This window comes from Cygnus olor, chromosome 1 (genome assembly GCF_009769625.2).
Source record: "Cygnus olor isolate bCygOlo1 chromosome 1, bCygOlo1.pri.v2, whole genome shotgun sequence".
NCBI lineage: Eukaryota > Metazoa > Chordata > Aves > Anseriformes > Anatidae > Cygnus > Cygnus olor.
This window is the reverse complement of record NC_049169.1, coordinates 91803609-91824880: the sequence shown is the minus strand read 5'-3', so window position 1 is coordinate 91824880 and position 21272 is coordinate 91803609. Positions and strand designations below refer to the sequence as shown.

The 21272-nt window shown below is 40.3% G+C and overlaps 1 protein-coding gene and 1 long non-coding RNA gene across 4 annotated transcripts in view; both read left to right on the top strand.

Moving 5' to 3' along the window:
* ALCAM (activated leukocyte cell adhesion molecule) overlaps positions 1 to 21272 on the top strand; it is a 117152-nt gene that overhangs the window by 27547 nt on the left and 68333 nt on the right. The gene's annotated exons all lie outside the window — the stretch shown is intronic.
* LOC121075808 lies at positions 13670 to 15701 on the top strand. The gene is made up of 2 exons (XR_005823168.1): positions 13670 to 13928; positions 14556 to 15701. It is a non-coding gene; the product is annotated as an uncharacterized LOC121075808 (long non-coding RNA).

The window sequence follows — 21272 nt, the reverse complement described above, 5'->3', positions numbered from 1 at the left end:
TACGTGACACTTTAGGATACAATTTAGCTCACTGTTCTTGATGTTATGATGCCCAAGAAGACTCTTTCATAGAGCAGCAGAGAAAAAAATAACATGAATTCATATATTTTTGGAAGTAGAAGGTATGGGGAAGTTCTCTGAGACAAAGAACATGAAAGAATATTAAAGGTAAAAGTGTAATCAGTTTTTACAGCATTTTGAAGGTGAGAGGTAATTTCATTGCTCTGTCATTAAAACTAATATTCTGTATTTTAAAGTATCAGTTATATTAAGGCATAAAATTAATGCGTGAATGTTTTATGCAGTGTAAACTCCATGGAAAAAGTAATGTAATGAGAGAGGAGAGGCAAATCAGAAATGTATGCGAGAGGTGGAAAAATACCACACGAAAAGTCTTGACTGAATCTGTGGTGGCTAAAGCTATAACCCTTAAAATTATATAGAATATTCTCCTATTGGTTTCAGATCTGCTGATTTCAAGGTCAGACATGCAGCATTTTTGCAGGCCAAGAGAAGACACCTAAGCAGCCTGGAGGGCTCTGATTTATTATCTTCTGACCTGAGTGGGGGGGAGCTGATATTTCCAGTGTCTCGGTGACACTTCTGTGAGCAGACATGCCTTTTTTTCTTCCTCCTCCCTCCCTCGTGTACACATCCAGCTTTTCCCACCCACACCTTTCTAGGGGAAAAAAGTAGTTCCCTTCTCTGAATAGCTAGACCTGGGGGAGCAGAGCAATAAAGTACCGATGCGAGACATTGGTAGTGGTTGCGTGATTCACTGCAGGGAGGCTGGGCTGAAGGATGCCTGGTTTCCCCTACTCCTTTTTTCAGAAGTGTTGGGTTGCAAGTATCTGAAATGGCTGCACCTTGTCTACTGAGGAGGAAAATAGCTAAGAAAGTGACAGCATGAAAAGAGTATGGAGGAACAGTGATTTCCAGCCAGCATCTTGTAAGCAGGATGACCATGAATGTTTTTCCTCTGCTACTATGTATATTCACCAATTATTTTGTACTTGGTGTTGCTGAAAATAGGCAGTCATTTCTCTGAATGCCAGCAAAGCAATGCCCTGCTATTTCTCACTTAGCTGGAAGAAAGGTTGCTCATTTTGTGCACCCACGAACCAACATGAAGAGCTGATTCCAAGCAGCCGTTGTCTACTCCCTTGTAATTACGAAATTAGGATTAATGGCTCTCCTCTTCTTAACATGCGTCATTTTTTGCTACTAGCCTCACATTTAGTGTAAATGCCATGATCAAATGAAAAAGAGAGGGGAAAAAAGTCCTAATTGGTTTAAATAGGGAATATGCATAATTCTCTGAAGTGACAGGCAGCTGGACTTTGCGCTGTGATGTTTTTGAGAGTTATGAGGCTCAGGTGAGCTTTAGGTTTGCCTGTCTATAGCTAACTGTGAGATACTTGTTGTCATATATTCTTTGTGCTAAGTGTTAGCTGACCGTGGCTGTTCTAGTAATAGAGTGCAAAGGAAATAACTTCTTATTCTGGATTTACAAAAATAATTTAAAAAAAAAAAGGTTTACACAAACAGTCATGGTGTTGTAAGGCTTATTGCTTTGGGATTTGCTATTTGACTGAAGTACATGGAAGATAACAAGATAAGTAGAGTATCTTGGTTTTGCATTCATATCACCCCAGTAGAAGGAAATTGGTGGTATGATAAAATAGAAGGCAAACCACGATGGCTGATCCTGCTGAAATCAGCCTCCTTGGTTATGAAAGCCACTTTCCTGCTGTAGCAGGCAGCAGCAGTCTGTGTGTGTAGTATTTCTCCTTGAAAACAAAGAATGTGCTCTCTCAAAGTGCTAAACTAGTTTGTTTTGACGTGTTTAATTGTTTTAATGTTTTTCTGTTTTACTATGGCTTTCCCTTTATAAGCGTTAAAGAAAACCATAGAAGATGCGTAGAAGTATTTTGAAAATTGTTGCACTGATTTTCTTGGGAAGTGGTAAATATCACTCTAAATAATAATAAAAAAAAAAGTGCAGTGTTGGGGATGGTTTTATTTTCCCTACTAATAGTTTAAGAAAAAAGGAGAATAAGTTATTAAAACCAGAAAATCTTCAAAGCTCTCTTTTATAGTTCAGTGTCTGAATGCAACAGCATATAGCTATGTAGCATGAGCTCTCAGTTTCTGGGTCTGGCTGGTAAAAATGGCTGTTTTGGCATTTTTCCCCATGCTGAAGTAAATCTTCATGAGAAGATGGAAAGATAAGGGTTTATACATTGAAATCACGTCTACCTGTGAGATAATCATATGTTAATGTTCCCAGCTTCCAAAATTGTGTTCAAATAGAGCTAAAAACCTGAAAGGCTGAAACTGGACAACATCTCTTCTGTATTTAATGTGATTGCAGGAATTTGTTGGAAGTCTTATTCAAATACTGGGATTTTAAATGGTGTTATGGTTGAGTAGGAAGAGACTTACAAGAAAAAATTACATGTCTTCCCTTCTTTTCCCACTCCTACCTTGTGTGGGAGGGACATGGAAGGAAAGGACAGATAAAGTCATCAAATAAAGCCCACAGAAAGCGTACTTCACAGAATCGCTTTAGAAATCTGTCTGCTAAAAGGAATATATCTGTGCAAATGAAGACTTTGGTCTTCAGCTGTCTAACCCAGAAAAGGAAGAAAATCTGTTCTTTCATGAAAATGAAAAATGTGCTAGAAATAAAGCATTTCAAAAATGCAAGCAAAACCAAAATAAATAATTGATTTCACAAAGCAGCTGAAGATGAACAGCTGAGCGATTAGAGTAATTGCCGTTCAGAATGGGAGCTGTGATTTAATTTTCTGAGAAACTGGAGATGCGAGTCTGAGTCTCCCCCTGTCCTGTATGTGACCTGGAGGGCTTTCTAAAGCAGGGCGAGGGATCTACACAACCATTTCACAAATATTCGTAAGCACTTACTTCGCAGAAGCGGAGTCCAGATGTGTCAATGCCTAGGAAAGCGCCTTAACCCCTAGAAGAGGTAGGCATTTTCATATGGGAACAGCCTGTTGAGAAGATGGACTGAGAAGGTCGTGGCTTCCCCTGGCTCTTGTCTCACAGCTGGGCTTGCCACCATGGTGTGCTGGCAGACAGTGGCAGGAACTGCACCTGGGTGTTGTACAGCTCTTGAACATCCCTGAGTTGAGGGAGGTATAGAAGTGCGTGCTTTCCACCTGTTTGGGGGTTGGTGTTCCTGGTAAAGTGTCTGTAAAAGCTGTTTTTCATTTAGCAAAAGCAACGGATTCGATGGGAGGTGGGGTCTGTTGCTTCTAAAATTTGCTTCTGCCTGAAGAATTGTGGAAGCACGAAGCACCTACTGTCAGGAGACAGCTCCTGTCTTTCAAATTTTCTGCATGTGCCAGCGAACAGACCAGTCTTGACCCTAGATTGTGGCTTATGGTTGTGGTGTGTTCAGCAAGTTTGTGTGAATCTGACCTGAGAAAAGAGATTTCTGCTGGAAGGCAAGATCCTTGAAGGCAGAACCCTGTAAGCCTTGAGTTTTGTTTTATTATTTTTGTTTGCGTGTCTGTATGAAGAGAAAAGTATGATGCTTTGCTTGGTACACCCTGGACAATGCAATGTGGACTCTTTTGCCCATGGAAGAGTCCAGGACACTTGTTATGTTTCTGCTTGTAAATGTGGTCTGACCTTGGAAATGAACAGTTTATGTAGCCAGTATTAGACTAATAGATTGCTGTGGTTGTCTTATCTCTTGATTCAGTGTCAGCTAATTGTCTGGGATGTGCCTTGGCCAAAAAAAAAAAAAAAAAGCTTTTGGAAGCCTAGCCCACAACTCTATCAAAAGAAATCCCAGTTCACTTCTTGTTTGTAATCTCTTCTTAGTGGCTAGGGAAAGACTAATTTTGGGATGCAGTTGCAAACTGATGAAGGAATGGGAGGATGTTTCCTCCTCTGCCATATGAAAGTTTCAAAAAAAAAAAAACTTTTCATAAACTTAAAACACCACGGAGGTCTTAATTGTCATCCATCTCTATCAGTGGTGTGCAGCAGAGAAGGCAGGGGTTGGAAAATCCCCTGCAGTAAGAGAATAACTTTGTTAGAATATAGCTATTTTTCCCCACACAGCTGAGTAACAGGAGCAAATCCAGTGTGTAAAGGCAACGTCTGGATCTGTAGCGTTAGATTATTTTTTATCTGATGTGTGATGTTTTAGTAGCCATTCAAAAAAAAACTATTCTGAAGCACTCTGCATTTCCTACAAAGGTTAAGTTTTATAGCTTTTTAAAAATAGTGTGTGCTTAGGTTACAAATGCATTTTGAATCCTTTCGTACCATCTAAAATGTGTGGTAAAAGATGCTGAATACAGATCTTTTCTGACTAATGAAGTAGTGAAATGCATTCTTTCTCGATAGCTTCTCCTTTTTTATTAGAAAAGTACATTCTTTGGATAGAGCAAATGAACACTAGTGTGCAAACAAACCACACATACTGTGTGTTATAAATGAAAATAGATGGACTCTTGGAAGTGAGGCCAGTGAAGAATCGTGAGGGATGAGAATGTTGCAGGAGTTTTGTGCACTTGTAGGCTTTTGGAAGATGTGGGGTCTGGTCCTTGGGCACCCAGATCAGACCGTGCAGGGATTGTGTCAGCCAGTTTTACCTCGTGAATTACTTTACAATTAGGCAGAGATGAAAGAAAGCTGAAGAAAGCTGGCAAGTGAGGGGGTGTCTGTGCATCTCAGCACTTTCTTGTTCGTTTTGCTTCCATGGGTGCTTCTTGGTGTGCTGCTGCAGAGGGCTTTCCGTAGGGATGGAGCTATGACCTTGGACAAAGACAAGGAATTCTGGTTCATGAAACCTAAACTCCTCGCGTTAAGAAGTGTCTTTGGCTATAGTTAAGGGGCCTGTGTGTTGTTGTAACTATATGCCTGTGAAAAATCAGGCTGATTCTAGGTATTTTGCAGGTATTGGTGTTCCAGCATCTTCCTTAGCACATACATTTACTTGGTAAACAAAGGAAACTGAGGGTGACAAATATTAAAAAACCCTTCTGATACTCTCAGAAAGAATGTGCAGAAAGCCACAACGATTCTAGTTAAAAAACAAAGAGAAGGCAAAAGGTGGCTCCTGACAAGCTTTTGTAGGAAAGCTGTGCTCTAATGTGCTTTATGGCCCTATTTTTCCAGTGTATCCAAATAACTACAAGTGGCTTCATTTCTCTGAGGCTGTGCAAAAAAGTTGGCTTTTAGTCTGCAATTGGTTAAGACTGTTTAAAAACAAAATCTCTTCTATGTACGTAGAGCCTAATTTGATCACTGCTGCTTCTTAGAAATGTTACCCCCAGAGTTTCATCGGTCTTCATCTGGCCGTCAGTGCTGTTGTTGTCTGTCTTGCAGAGTTTTGCTGTGTGGCTGATGGGCACCTCAGGAGCGAGCGGCTCCTATGAAGGGAAGAGCAGCAAGAAATGTTATCCCATGAAAAAGACAGGGGAGCTTTTATTCTCATCTTAAACAAGTGCATCTAGAATCCACGCTTCCTCTTAAAGTAGCTGTTCTGTCACTACTTTCGTGCCCTCTGGAGGCATGAGTTGCGTGGATTAGAACAGAGTCTCTGCTTGGTGAGGGGTGATGTTTGCAACACAAGAAATATGGCAGCAAGCTGTCAAACATTGCCGCATGGTCAAGTGCTGCTCGTACTCCCTTTAACTGCTCTGTCCCAAGCTGTTAAATTCACAAGCTGTAAATAAATAATGGACTTAAACTATCCCATCGAGTGTCAAGAACTCCCCACCAACAAAAAACACAAAAGCAAAACCACCCTTAAAACTAGGACTGGCCCTCATAAGAGGAACTGGGATTTCTGTAATCTGGTTGTGAATGACTGTGACTAACCATCTATTTGAACAGGCTGTGTACTTCTGGCAGTAGATCCATGCTTGTTGAAGGTAACCTTGGTGAAATGCTATGCAATTTTACTTCATTTCAGAAGAAACCTGGCAGAGAATTTTACCTGGCTAAAACAGGTTGTTTAACATAATCTTATGATTTGAGCAGAACAAAAATTCACACTTAGCAGTACGCTTTGTAATGCAAAACATCCTCCACAATGAATTCTTCTGTGTTCCTTGCTGACTTTCATGTAAACTGGGATGGTGAAACTTTAAATACATGTTTATGTTGTTGCTCTAAACAGATTCTGAGTACCTTTCTGTGTGATGCCTGGAAAGAGAACATGATGGCCTGGGCTTCTCTGAAGACTGGAAGGGAGCTTTCCCAGTCCAGTATCTTCAAATATCTGGTTTTAGCCACTACAGTTGTGTGTGTGACAATGGTTGGATAACTATACCCAATAGGAAAGTATGTGGTTTATTAAGATAGGTTGGTAATAAGCCTTGTATGGTTCAGATTCAAGTAGGTCTGAGAGTACTTACTGTTTGGTAAAGCTGTGAATGTGTTCTTGTGATTCCTTTGTTAATAAGTGTACAGCAATTAGCATAGCTACAAGAAGAAGCTCTCAAGCAAGGTAGCATTTAATGGGAATGTTTAACCATTTGAAGGTAGCCATATGTGAACTGAGTGTTGGAACGTGATGTTAACTTTGTATAATTCTCAAAAATGTGGGGGGTTACAAATTAAAAATGCAGAAGTATCAGAAAAGCTAAGCAAATCAAAAATTTAATTTCAGCCCCGTAAAGTATTCTGTATTTCCAAGTCATTTTAATTGCATTGTAAGGGAAGGCTAAATAAATAAAAATGCAGTGTACTAAAAAGTGAAGTACAATTATTATCAAGTCTGTAAAAATTGGAAAAAAAAATCTCTTAAGCCCGTAAATCTTCTCCATATTAATTTATGCCAAGTCTAGAAGTTCGATAAGCCCTACTTACGGGAATACACAAAGGATGAAGTGGTCCTGCTAAGAAGGTCTCACTGTTGTGCTTACGAAGCAGTAATTTAAATTGCAAAGTAAATATGCTGGTTTAGTTTATGGTTTATTACAAAAAAAAAAAAGTGTAGTTCAATGCATCTACATTTCAGAGCTTTTTTTCCCCTACATTAGCTCCTCCCCAGCCCAAGTCTGAACCAACCAGAATGGAAGCCATTTCGTATTCACATGAAAATAGAGAGTTACTGTGATAATGTTCTCAAATTGAATAACAACTAATTTTTCCATCTTTCTTAAAACTCAGAGACCCAGACAGATAACATGACCATCAAATGTTATCTTTTTAATGCACAGTCTGTATGATTTTTTTTTTCCCCCCTGTGGAAACTGGATTAAAGCATTAATGTACAGAGGTGGGGAAGAGAGGCTGCTAACGCTCTTTAATCTCTGAGACTTGAACGCTTGAGCTCTCTTATCCAGCAAATTGCCCTCCTTCCCCCTTCCGTTCTCTCCCGTCCTTAAGAGACGTGGTGTCTCCTGCCCTCTGCTTCTTCATGCTGCGCCTGCTAGGGTTGCTGATGTCTCCTCTGCTCTCCCTGTGCTTCTCCTGGACCTGGCAGCATCCATGCCAGCCGATGGAGAGGGCAAGGGGCAGAGCATCAAACCACCCCATATCCTGTGGGGAGCAGAGAGGCCATCCCGTGCAGTTTTGGCTGAGTGTTTTTGGCTGAGCTGTGCCGGAGCATGTGCTAAGCCGTCAGATGGCGGGGAGAGCCTGAGTGATCTCACCCCACCCCATCCTCCTCAAATGCAGCAGGTGACTGCATTTGGGGAGCAAGAGGAGAGCATGGCTCTCCATTAAGCTCTTCTGAAACAGAAGTTTTTCATTGTCAAAAGACTTCACTAGGAGTTAATTTTACCTTTGCAGACCCAGTGTTTTTTGACTGGTTTGAGTATCGCTTTGTGACCCTGTTCCAAGCGGACTGAGGGGTTTTTGGCATATCCACAGCTTGCTCCTTCCTTCAGCCACCCTAGTGTCATGTTTAGGTCTGCTCCTGGTGTAACCAAGACGTTGGTGGCTTTCCAGATCCACAGCAGCCTTGGAAAAGGGAGAGCAGAATATCTGGTACACGGTAGCTTCCCGTGTTTTCATGGTTGGTAGCATATGGAAGAGCTTGAGTCAAGAACAAGGCTTTGCAGGATAACTTTTTTATTTTTTGGTGAAACATACCAGCGTACTTGGTTGAAGATACCAAGATGCTCTGAGGAGAAAAGGCTGTTGTTTGCCTGTGAAGGAGCTGGCAGCTAAGGAACCACTTAGATTTCAATGCTTATCGTAACTGCTCTTCTGAATTTGGGGCTGTGTCAGCAGGCACTGTATTTTAAAGTTAATCAAGTACATTTGTGTGTTTTCACCAGGAATGTGAAACAGTTTTTGGCAAAGCTGAAGTGTCTAGCCTCGCATTCATGAGCAGTGAGCTACAAATTGGGGGAAAAACTTTTCGTTAATAAACAGGATAAGGTGCTGAATTCTCAGTATGACCAGTGACAAGTATATGAGCTTACCGGTGTTTGCTTGCAGTAGTGATGATGCTGTAGAATAATAGTTTTTTTCTTTGATTATGCAAACCTTTTGGAATACAGTCCTGTTAACACTTAAAAAAATATTTAAAAAAAAATCTGAAGAAATACTTCTAAAAATGTAGGCAGCAATTTTTGTTATTAACTTGCCTCTTAGGCCATTAAGAGCTCTGCAAAGGTTTGCTTGATGAAGAGAAATTTTTCCTTCTCAAATAGCTCAAAGTTCAAACCAAATCAAGCAGTAGGTTTTTCTTTGATTTCTAGCCTCCATTACAGAAGATGCTGTATTTTGTAGATTTTCTTGCAGTTCTTTTTTAAGATTTCTTTGAAAATAGCTGACACTTCTACCATGGCCTATGCTGGTGTCCAGTGCACACAGTTGCATAATTAGCTCCTTATCTTTCATCTCCCTAGGCTCTCCTAAAATTAAGCCTGACTTTTTACCTTCCACTAGACATACTTTTAGAGACGTGCCAGTGGAATAAAGGTATCTAAAATAAATTAAGTAGTCATGATTCATCAACATAAAAGAATTACCATGGCAAACGCCTTCTAAACTTGTTCTGGGAGTTGAGCACCAGCATTAAAAAATAAAATTGAAAAATAAAAGTGAGCAGACAGTAACCTCACTCCAAAAAGCATGGAGATGGTTGTGGGCAACAACAGGAACAGCACACCTAACAAATACACAACTGCTGTATGGCTTTGACGTTGCGTTAAACATTTTTACCCAAGAGTAATTGCCCTAATCATTTTTATGTAGTTCACATAGTTACATTCTGAGGCATACATCCTATAAATCTGCAATTAGAGCACTTAGGCGCTTGCACAGGTGCAATTTAGAGATGATACAATAAGGGTAACAATGAAGCTAATTTGGTGTTCAAAGAGTTTTTTAAAGTAACTAAATTTCATAGCAAGACATGTAATTACATCTGTTATTATAGGAGGAAGGTTATGAGGATATTGCCAGGTTACAGTACACTGAATTCAGTAATTTAAGTTTCAGGTCATTTTTAGTTAACAAAAAACACAGCTTGAATTCACCTGTAGCTTTTTCTCAACAACTCCCTGTTATTTATGATATATATTCTATCAAAAACACCCACAGATATGCTCTTTTGAAATTCCTGCATGCAAATGTCAAAACTTAAATGCTTTAGCATAAACAGACTTGTACGAAGTTCTGCCTTTCGATCCACACGAATGCCATCATGCGTGGCTCTCGGATTTAGTGTGTGGGCTTTACTATCGGAGCCAAGACACTAAGAACATATTGCATGGCTGGAGGGCAGCGAAGACCCTGCTGCTGCTTCTCAGAAGAAGGCTGTGAGGGGTCTGTGTGTATTCTTAAGACTGGGGAGATTACTTAAACTGTGCACCCTGTGTGGGTTCATAAATACCACTCCATCTTCTTAACACAACCCCCTAAACTGGTGATTATTTTACCGCACTTGCTCCTGGTTGAGTGTTACAGGGGTAATGATGTTTTCAGATCTTTAGTCAGGAGGCAATGTATGGCTTCTTAACGCTTCCTGCACAGCTTTAACTCATGCATCATCAAACACACACAAATCGTTCCTTGTTATGGACCTGCCCACACGGGTTTGCTGAGGAAATTTAAGGCAAGTCGGTCGAATGGGTTAGGTCAAGAGCCCCAAATCATCTTGTCCTCTAGAATGGGAGAACTAGATGGAGGCTTGCAGTTATCCATATCAAACGCATGCATTTCATTGTTCAACAGATCCTTAAAGAGTGGCTTGAAAGCGTTGCATGTCACTAGGCAACTGGTGTAGAAATGAGCCATTTTCTGGTGCGTTTTCCAGGCGTTGTACTGACAGAGGAACAGCTCTGCTCTGAACTTGGCCTCCTGGCTGTACATATACACTCCTGCCCTATCTGAGTTTCATTTGCTGAAGCTGTGGGCTCCTAGCTGGCTGGCAGCTCACTGCTGCTGTGGTTCTAGTGTGTGTGCTGTGAGATCCTTCAGCAGCAGAAAGGCATCTTGACTGCAGACACTTTTAAAAAGTGCCTGCATTTAAAAGTTGTGCGAGCAGTGTAAATGATTACCTGAAGTCTATTTACTTTTAGTTTTTGGAAATAATCTTTGACAAATTAAGTGGGAAGCTGAGTGGATGAATTGTACTGTTGAAACAGCATCCAGAAATGATGGGAGAAAGTGGAGGAGTGTAGTTTTAGCCATAGAAACCTGGAAGATAAGTAACAATGCTCTTTTTTTTCTCTTAGCATGTTTTAAAGAATTGAAATATAAATTGCTGCATGATTACAGGAAGAAGCAAGTAGTTTTGATTTCTACACAATGAGCTTACCTTTCTGTGTCAAAGTAAACCAGTTTAACCTTGCAGTACAATAGTAGCCATTGCACAAACTGTGTTAGAGACTAAAGATACAAGTACCTCTAGTAAATCAATTTGAGAGACAAAGTAAGAAAACAAGCATTAAACTCTGCATTTGGACTTGAAGCAAACATAGTGTTTTGTTGTTGTTGTTTTAAATGACAGAGGATTGATTTATTTCTGTTGTAGCAGCATCTTTTACAAGTAACTGTTGCCTACATTTTGGTTGACTTAATAAGCTTGTTTTAATGAGCATTAACAGTTGTTGAAGATCGGTTGCATGTATGTTACTGTGTGCAGATCAGGTGCTCCAGATTCAAGCCTTTCTAAAACTGCCTGAGAGTGCACACACTGATCATGCTTGGAGATTCAGGTTGCTGAAGACAGCTCTGTTCACATGGGTCAAACAGTGGGTTTGTGAGCCTGCGGTTGGAGAAATGTTGGTGCATGAGCTCCATCTTTACAATATTGGGAAACAGTCTGTTAGGCTAGATGTTCTTTTGATGTTCCCAGTGCTATTTTCTGCTGTATGAACATTATTTTCTAAAGGCAACAAGCTATTGCACGTTGAAAGGTTCTTATGAAAATTAACCTTCCTAAAAACAGTTCTCCAGTGTTATATAATTAACCACTTTTGGAAACAAGGAAAGACAGATTTTTTGAATGTATAATATGTACTGTCACAGAATCCATAATTCAAGAGATAAGGGTTGGGGTTGTTGATCTTGATTGATTGCAATTGCAACAACATTAAAAAAATAAATAAATAAATCTAAATGTAATTTTAAAATGAAAGAAAAAAATAAAAGACCATGGCATGGATACAAAATTTGTGACTTATATCAATGTAAATTGACCAAATCTTAATGTATATCTATATATGTATTTACAGTGTGCAGTGGTGACATCAATCAGCCTTTGACCTTTTGCCTGCAACTTAATCTACTCTTCCTGAGGCTGCTATAATTTCAGCCCCTGCCACAAGCAGCTTCAAATAGCAGGTGTTTCGGGGTGTGGGAAGATGAGCATGCTATAGCTGCCAGCTCTCCTGTGTATCAGCAGTACAGAAAAAGGGGGGTTCGTGGCTCTCTGTGGGGTCTCATTGCCAGCTGTGGAAGATGTGTAGAGGATGTGGAGTTGAGCCTCTTCTCTCTTCATCCTGTGGTAGGAAGTCCTTTAAAGCTAGTGTGATATAAATGGGAGATGGGTCTGTTTAGATACAGAGGGGAAGTTTGAACTGTTTTGCTCATAGCTGAGAGGTTTAATGGGAGATTTGATCGTGGTTATATTGCATATACAATGGCTTATAACAAAAGAGAAGCACAGGAAGAGTAAATATTTGGACTGTTGTAACAACTGTGTTTTGAGCAGACTGACAAAGGATTCTGCCTATTAAAATGACTAATAAATCTTTCCGTGGCACAGTGAAAATTCTGGGGAAATTACCTGGGGATGGGTGAATGCAGTTGGACTTTCTCATTAATTATTGCCTTTTATGAGACACTTTTTTTTTTTTAAATCTAATGCGCTTAGGTACATGATTTAACTTTTAAATTGCCCCCCGTGGAATCAAGAGTTGGACTCAATGGGTCCCACAAGGGACCCACTCCTTGTGGGTCCCTTCCAGCTCAGGATATTCTATGTATCTCTGATATGTATTTAACTTATTTTCAGAGAGGTAGATGGTGAACACAACAGAATCTTCTTATTGACCTCATTGTACAAAGCAGCCAGGGTTGGCAGATTTAGGAGGAGATCAATGACGTTTTTTGGAGGAGGCAAGCTTCTGTTTTCAGTGACGTAGGGAAACTCATTGTCATGGAGTTTCCTTCTTTCAGAGCCCTCCTTGGAGCATTTTCTTCAAAAGGTCTGTCTGAACCATGATAAAAGTAAACGAACTTGCACCAGTGCATACATGGAAAATATTTACTTTGTGGTGCATGTGGATTACACAAGTTAGAAAAAGTGTGGTGTGGAGGCAAATTTTAGTATTCATGTCTTGGTATTGTCAAATGAAGAACTGAGTTATGTGGTGATTCAGAGGAGGCCGTGAAAATAACCTTAACAGATGGAGAAGCGTTGCAGTTTCGGGCCTATGACTGAAACACAGATATTGAGACAAAGATCCCTAAAAGGCAAGAGATTCACTGTTAGACAGAAGAACTTGAGTATCAGAGAAAAAGCTATCGATCGTCTCTAGGTCTGAATCTTGTCCTCTTAATAATAATGTAGTGTTTAGAGTCGATTGCTTGCTTTCTCTTAATGAGGGCTAGCAGCTGTTTGCAGTGCCGAATTAAGCCCTTGGAGACATGAATTAGCAAGCAGTAGTACTAAAAAATACATGATAAATAAATGTATGGCTGCGCATTCAGCATATATGCTTGCATGATGGCCATGCATGGAGTAGGATTAATAATAATTTATTTCACTTCACAGGGAGAACAGCTATAATAGCCAGCTGGGAAATTCAGTAGGTGATCCTGAGCTGCCCTCCTCCTTTTGCTTATTCAGGTGGAAGTATGCCATGTGGCAAGCAAGTAGTTAAAAATAAAACTATAAATAATTGTGTTAATCATGGTATAATTTATCTTTGTATTTGTTTATTGCCTTGGGTACTTGATTAGACAGCTCTAACATACAATTAATCAGTAACCTTCAGTGTTAACTTCTCAGCACTATTTAATTAATCGGTTGTGTTGCAGAGGCTCTGTTGGCTAGGAAAGCCAGGAACTGTGCCATGTAAACACTTTTGTTAATGTCAAGTGAAGGTTGAGATAAGTATTATTTTTTTTCTTCATTAGCTTAATTGAACTAATCAGCCTTTCAGGGTCTAGATGCAAGTTCTAGAGGCAGTTCTAAAAAGTAGACAAAAACCATGGAAACAATGTGTCATAAATGCTTGAAGGGTTTTGTGCCTTAACTATTACCATAAGTCTTTTCAAGTGTACTGATCATCACATGCTTATTAAGTAGTAGTACAAAGTAAAGAGCCAATGGAAATCTGTTAAGTTATAATGGTTGTGTATTTCATTAACACTGACGATGAGAGGATTGACTTTTACCTTTCCTAGACGCAGAAAAGCCATCTGCATGTAGATCTAGTGAGCATGGAGGGTTTTCCATCTTGACACTGCAGGTAACTACCATAAATGCAGGTACCGATGTATTTTGAGTATTGGGCCTTTGTATATGTCTGGTGTGGAAGAGATTTTAAAGTTCCTCCATGTGTATCCAGGAGAGAATGAAGGTGCAGCTTCTGGTACTGGGGTTTTAAAAAGAAGCCATCTGTCAGAACTAACCCTTGCACACCTGCAGTGTTATTCAGACCCTCAAAGTACCATAAATGTAACAAATACTGTTTTCAAAAGGAACAAGTCTTGGTTACTTCATAAGTTATGTGAACTTGGAAGGTACATTTTGCACTTCAATCTTAATACTTTGAATTTTATTAGATTTATGAAGGTTGTGTGAATGAAGTATGAGTGGAGGTGCTGCATGTACTTGTGTGTTAGTGAAAGCACCAAAAGAAAGACCAGAACGGGGACTGTAAGAACAGCCTGTCATGTTAATGCCGGATGTAGTTCAAGGATACTGCCTTCAGCATGCCCTTTCTAGTAATAAAATTGAAGAATGTGCTTTATATTGAGACCAGAAGGCTTGCACTCTGAGACCTCAACATAGATGACCAATCAGTACACAGTATCTTCTGGTGGCAATAGGGTTGCAGCATAACACCTATGTGACTTTCTTTTTATCTTATGAGGCGAAAAATATACATTTCAAACAAACAAGGAGAAACTGAGTAGCAGTCTGTCCTAGGATTTATGGAGGATGGAGTAAGCAACATTTTGAAGCAAAGGACAGTGTTGTGACTGTTGTCTCCTGACAGACGAGGAAGATTCGTCTTCAAACCAGTTCACTGCTGTAAAGTAAGAACCACCCCTGAGACATAAAAAGGATGTGGTATCCAGCATCTTGTATTATTTACGTTGCACACAAGAGGTCCTGGCCATACCATTTGAGTATATGTGCCTTGGTACTTCCAAGTCTGTGACTGCAAGAGTGTGAGTGAATGAAATCTATGAGAGGTTGAAGTGGGTAAAATCAATTTCCATACAAGTTCGCTGTCAAAAATTTTCAACACTATTTGTAAAAGACAGACTTTACAGCTGAGGACAAGCAACTGTACATTGTGATCATGTTGGTTATACTATATTAGTTAACATACTTCCAAATCAGCATGTTCGGTGGTAGGCAGAAGAAATTATGAAGTTGATTTCCCTGTGGCTTTCTGATGTGTATCTCACGTCTGCCTCCTGCCTCTTTAATCTGCTGAAACCCTGAAATCTTCTCCATGATAACCATGGCCCACTTCCAGTGAGAATCAGACATAGCTTCATTTCTGCAAAGGGCAACAAATTATAACAATTACGGGCCTAACATAGTCCTCTTCCTTGTAAAGTGTGGAAATTGTAAGCACTTGATACATACCCACCAGTCTCAAGGACCTTTGTGGTGTTTTCAGGCCAACATAATTAGCGCTCAGTTGATGGGCAGACAGATATTCAGCTAACTATGATGACATTAGCTTTATTTCCTTAGGACACCAAGCTCTATATAAGACAGCATTAATTCTGGTTGAGCAAAACCTGTTGTGGTTTTCATCCAATGGGACCATAAATGAGAGTCCTTCATAGAAGGAGAATAAGGAATAAGTGGTAGTACTGACAAAAATCCCAGGCTCTGAACTGAAGCAGCGAAAAGGTATGAGAGAGAACCTGTGAGAGCACTGCATTGATTTTTCAAGAGAGAGGGACTGTCTGTCTTCTGGACAGTCATCTACAGCAGATACAGCTGACGAGGTTAAATGGAGGCCTCATCCAAAGAAGCATCAAGGACGGAAGCACTGGTCTTTTTCAGTGTTACTCCTTGTACCTGACAGCTCTGTTGGGCTGGTGCAGAAGGGGTGCTCTGTCACACACACAAACAATTATGTTGGGGAGAAGGAGAAAAATAAGAAAGCCCTCTGCTAACGCTATACTAGACTAGCTTATAGAAAGATTCAACTGTGAAGTAACTATTCTCCTTTACACTTTCACATTCAAAACTGTGCTGTTTAATAAAAAGAAGAATCGAGCACTTCTTGTGTTTTGTTCTTTTGAGTTTAATGTAACTACAAAGCTACCGTATATTCAAAAGTGGAATTCCCTCTGCCAATATTTAACTTGAGTGAATATTTTTCTAACACTCACTGCGATGCTGCAAAGTAGACATTTTTATTCATTTCATGCATCTGGTTGCTTCAGATAAACTAAGTAAAAAGAGGTGAAATACTGATTACAGTCTTTTTCAGTTCAGTCTTCATTTCCCTGGGCTTTGCAGTAAGCTGCAATACCAAAATATTTCTTAGCCTGGAAGTTCGTATTACATTATTCTTATAATACTTGGACTAATTTCGAGACACTGAAAGGGTAATTACTGCCATAAGTCTGGATCCAGTGACCACTGCCATCCATTGAAGCTTCATACCTGAATTTTTATGTTCCCAAGTATATGACTGCACAAAATAGCTAAAACAAATCATTCAAACAGTGAGAGACTTTAAAGTCTACAGGCAGCTTAAATGCATTTTTCACAGATCAATCATTTACACAGATTTAATACCTTAGAAATATATAATTGATACTGAAGTAGACTTAGAATTACTTTTTTTTTTCCCCCAGGGGGCGGACAACAACACAGGGATAGTCACTGCTGATGTTTGCATAACGTTGCTGTAGCAAAGGGCTGTTCTCATTCTTCTGACATGTTCCTCCGCTCTTCTGTCCCGTATGAGCAGTGTCTTCTGCTGCTGAATGAGCAGTAAAAGAATAAACAAGCAAAATCTGGACCTGTTCCTGCACAGAGCAGGTGCTTTAGTGGCTGCGGACACGTAAGGATGAGGCCCTCAGAGCCTTCTTTCCCTTAGTTTTCATCAGAATCTCTAAGGTGAAGCTGACCACAAACCAGCTGTGTGCCATCAGGGCCAACAATATCCTTGCATGCATTAGCAGGCGAACAGCACCATGTCAAGTGATTGTTCCCTGTAATTGGTACTCCTTAGACATAAATCCTTAGATGTGAAGAACCGCATCCAGTTTTGGGCCTGCCATCACAAGAAAGTCATCAATTAACTAGAGTGATTCCTGTGGGGAACCTGCTTCATGGGGGGAGGCTGAGGGTGTGGGATTTCTTGGGCTTGGAGGTGATTTTGGACACACTTGGCAGCAGCCTCCACCACATGAGGAGGTAACTGAAAGGATATCTAGGCCCAGTGCTAAGGTTCCTGGGGTGAGAATGAAAGATATTGGTCATAAATTGAAAAGGGGCAGCAAAGCAGGCAAGTTCTCTGGCATGGAAAAGAAAGTAGTGGAGCAGGCTGCCTAGAGAGATTGTGCAGGCTCCGTCCCTGGAGGATTTCAGGATCTGCCTGAATGAACCCTGAGCAGCCTGATCTGATCTCATGGCTGACCCTGCTTTGAGCAGGGAGCTGGGCTGGAGACCTCCTGAGATCCTGAGTGACCGGAATTACTCTGTGGTGATTCTGTGAAATAGGTTAATCTCTGCAACATTGTCCTTTCTCTGCTTGCCTTCGTTAGTAGTCTTGTTGCTGAATATATGTGAAAATTACATCAGATATGTTGTAAGAGGAGGAAAGAATCTTTTGAAACACTGATTTGGGGATTTAGTAGAGTAGGAAATTGTGTTTGAAAACTAGGTAATGATAGCGCAATGTGATATGCTTGGAGCTGCTAGTCTGAATTGTGACTTTTTGTCTCTAATGGCAGCCTTTTAGCAACATACAATACCAGTACAATTCAGTTATTTCCTTACATGTTTGGGAAGTGTATTGTGTTCCCCTCTGACTTTTCTCTCCTCCCATACTTTACTACAAAGGCATGTGTCACAGCGTAAGTTTCGTGTTGACACAAAATATCAGGAATCTAATACCATGTACTGAATAGACTGTGTGTCACAGAGTTAGATATCAGACATACTGGTGCCAAACTAACTAACAAAAATCATTTATCAGATCATTTCAGGGGGGTTCCTGCATTCGGTTTACCACTCAGCATCTCTTTGAAGAGCGATGTAATGTGCTCTGCCTGCCTTCTTGTCAGCAGTGAATATACAATACCATGTCTGGCTTTTGAAATCAAACCTCCAAGGGTATGCTGTATGCAGAGAGCCGTAACATGACTCTTGAGTTTTCAATATAGATAAGTCCACTTTCATAAAAAGGTCATTCAGTGTGAATGGCAGATGTTCAGCATCAGCCCCCCTCCCCACCATCCCCCCCATTTATCAGGAACCATTTCTCAGCCATGAGATTTTCAGACCTGACTTCGTCAGGTCACTTGGTTTGTTTAAAGTAGAGAACCCATAGATGCTCTATATACTAATATACTACATGAGACAGTTGTGTTTTGTCAGCTGATTGCATTAAATTGTTGTTTTTTTTTCAGTGTAGCTGCTATTTTACATGTGAATTTACGTATTTGCATACCCTATTTTACATAATCATGTTTTTGCTCCTAGCCAGTCATGACTTCTTTATACCTCTCTTGAAAAACACTGTATGTAAATATAAATAGAAGGAAAACTGTATATGCCTTTAGATGTATTTAGTCTAGAGTGGTTGTTAAGAGCCCTTACTTTCACTGACAAATTGATCATCTAAGTAGTTTTGTTGAAATAAACCCATAAGGTTTATTAGGTAGGTCTTATGTTTTGTTCTTCTAAGGAGAAAAACAAAACCACTGAAAAGTTCCTTGGTGTCTCTTTTTCTTTGTTTGTGACCTGAGACTTCTGTTCTTGGACTTCTTTTCTTTGGGCAAAAAAAGCTTGAAAGTCTCTGTGCTGGAAAGCTTGACAAGTCTTACTTGCGAATGTGTAATTTCTCAGTTGTTAGATTCCCACTTCTGCAACTTTTGTTACTTTAGAGTCTTTCTGAGAAGTTGTTGGCAATTGCAGTAGATCACTACAGATGATAGTGTTCTCTAAATGTGCCAGTAATTTTCACCTTGTTGTTCAGGGGTATTGCTTTGAACAAGTTGTGTATTTCAGTCGCAACATTTGACTTTCATCCGGGTTCAGACGAGGTACCAAGTGTTGTACTTCTTTGATAAACATCTGCCAAAGCTGAACTGCAGCTTTTGAATAACCGGAGCCAGATTTTCCCAGTGCAGATTTGTAGCCCTATAGATGCGTTTCCCAGTTAAGGACTCAGCAGTGTAAGTTGGAAAACTAATTTGGAACTGTAAATTTATTGCCACATGGACACATGTAGTCCAGAGAGCCTTATACCAGCCTTGCCTTCAGAATCTGTACTTTATCGTAAATACATAGACAGGTTAATTAAATATTCTGGGTTGTCTTGTTATGTCTGCTCTCTGAAATGAAATTTCACAAACTGTGGGCTAACTTACTGTGCCTGCTTAAAAGCAACGAGTGGCTTGTTCCATTTAAAACAGAGTGAGGTTAAAGGACCTGATAACTGATGGAAGTAATGCAGTGAGGTCAGATCCTTCACCTGACGGATTTCAGTCTGCTAAGTAACATCTTCAACAGTTTTTAGGAACATAAACACAGTCACCACTTCTTCAAACATACAGAGTCACCACTTCTATTCCTTTTTGAGCTCCTTTGGGAATGGGAAGGGCCGGGGCTATCTGGGCTGCCAAGAGATAGGCCTCACTGCACTACGTTAGCCTGGCATTTCCTAAGGTCCTTCAGCCTCACCTCCTTTTCCTGCCGCAGGTCCCACCACTGTCAAGCTGTTACCTGAGATATTTGCAGAAGTGTTTCTCTCTCTGTCAGCCTAGTGACCACCTACATAAACACTGAGCTGTGGTTTGATATGACGCTTACCATTCCGTGTTTGGTTGCATGTCCATTACTCTGGTGGATAGAAAGTCCAGACTCGCTAAGCTCAGACCTCTGTTAAACAGTTGACTTTTCTATTTCGTTCCACTTCTGTACCTGAAAAATAGAAAAGGTAGCTAGCATATGCAGGTGTAGCTAGTTTACATGGAGGTAGCAAAAATGCCTGTAAATCAGTTCATTCAAAACAAGGCAAACCTTTGTTATTTAAAAATAAAATGTTATGAAGTATAAATCAAATATGTTGGGGTCCCTACATGTGCAAATTTTTATATTGCCTTCAGCATTTTTCCAGTATGCTAGTACATTTCTTGCAATTAATTTCAATAGGAAAACAGATGAAAAAGCAATTTTTTCCCCTTTGTCAGCTAATTTGTTTTCTACAGCATTGGTGGAAACAGTGTAACATGTGTCATGTTGTCTGCTGGACTTGCAAAGCAGGGTGTAATTAATTAAGATGAATCTTTCCAGAGCTAGTTTCTGGATCAGGTGAAACCCCTGTCCTCGTCCTCTGCTTTGAATGTGTGTGTGTGTTTTTCTTGGGTGGAACCAAGACATCAAAAGGAAACCTGCTGGCTTTCATTTTGTTCAGAGCATCTCGTTTGTTGCTTGGGAAGGGCAAAAGGCAGGAGGAAGAGGGAACGAGGCCAGATTAAGTTTTGAGTTTGGTTTTGCTTGCCTTTCCCACTCCAGTTCTGAAAACTTTAAGGTGAGGGAATATAGCCTGGGCTCATCTGCAGACAACGAGGAGGCAGCAGGTAGATTGATACGATGTAAAGCATGTTGGAAAGCAAGACTGGGAGCAAAGTCTCCTTCCAGCCAGCTGTAGTTTCTTACTCTTCAGTGACCAGATCAGCTAATGCTTTTCCTCTGTCTCCTCTTTGACAGGGTTGGGAGGGTGCATGCTTCTGCATTGGTTATGGCTTTGAAGTTCACCAGCATGTGTCCCTTTGGGATTTTGGAGAGTTGATCACTCAGGTTGTGTCACTGCATGAGAAAATTAATTCGTACCAGATCCTATTAGCGAGCTGGCAAATGTACAGTGTTTTTCTTAATTTACTTTTTGATACCTCTTAGCGAGCAACCAGTGCTCTTAAATAACAGAAATTGCCCCGAAACTTTTTTTTTTTTTTGTATCGGTACGTCAAGGTAGACTTCTGTCAGTCTGGAATTCTCTTGATAAGGGGAAGACAACCATGTCCCAGGTCCCTAAGGAGTACTGTCTTTTCTCTCGTCTGACTTTCTTAAGCACTCCCGTACTTCAGTGGAAGGGCAGGAGAGTGGCAGAATTGGCCTCCAGTCTGTTTGCTCTCATTTCATGTTCAATAGCACGTAGCTTACTTTTGAAATAAAATGTGTGATTTTTATGATCATAAAGAATTGACTACAGAACAGGTTTCTAGTCAGTAAAAAATGAAAGGCTATGCAAACCTACCGTATCCCAGTCTGATGGCCTTAGTGATTAACTTCGGTTATACACTCGAGATTTGTCCAACACACAGAAGGAGAGATCCAGCTCCTCTCTGTGCATCAAACCCTTCTGGGAGAAACTGCTTTT